Genomic DNA, 917 nt, shown 5'->3' with positions numbered 1-917 from the left:
TTACTTCATAGTTTATTTCACAACAAAGCTTATTAATGGACATAATTAAGCTCCAACAATACGAGGTGCCTAATGTGGCATTAAAACGAAATTGTTCAACTTGTGACGCTATAAAATGAATAAGAGACGCTTAGAGTGAAATTTACTACAAACACGCTTAGCAGAAACCACAAAAAATATGTGAGGTTATTTGTATATTTAAGCCACACAATGGCGAATGGGCAATATGAAATGTCAGCAAGGTCATTTGTATTACCATTTCCATTAACATAACTCAGTATTTTCTTTTATTTTCACATTTTTATCAGACGGTGAATGGCTAAGCAACGCTAGACGAGATTTTGGCATGTTTTTCTTCTTTTCATATTTCTCTTTTTTTTGGGTTTATGCTAAGTTGAGAGTTGACTGAACGTGTTGACATGTCGGCGGGCAATTGACGCCCTTGCTAGCAACACCAAAAAAAACCGCACTCACTTAAAAACTTGCACAATCAGACGAAATTATAGCAAATATGAAAAATAAAGTATAAATTTAGATTACTTTGACATTTGACTGCAAAAAGTCTGTAAATTTTTACGAAAGTTTCACAACTACACTTAGCGTTTACTCAACGCAGACTTATATACATAGAGTATTTTACAAATTCACTTGCACTAAATAAATTTCCATAACTTTTACACACGCAGCATTTAGCATTTCATACTTTCGCGCATCTTTACAGCCAGCTAGACAGCCCTTTCCGAGCTTAAGTCTGCGAATTTCAATTAGAGACGCGCCCAAAAGCGCACAATTTTCGACAGTTTCATTGAATTTCTTACCGTTTAATATAATGTAAAGCTGACAGATGAAGTTGATTTAAGCGCCAACACATACACAACCAAACATGCACGTTCACACATATCCACACGCTTATACTT

This window comes from Bactrocera tryoni, chromosome 3 (assembly GCF_016617805.1).
Source record: "Bactrocera tryoni isolate S06 chromosome 3, CSIRO_BtryS06_freeze2, whole genome shotgun sequence".
Classification (NCBI taxonomy): domain Eukaryota; kingdom Metazoa; phylum Arthropoda; class Insecta; order Diptera; family Tephritidae; genus Bactrocera; species Bactrocera tryoni.
This window is presented reverse-complemented; position numbering follows the sequence as displayed.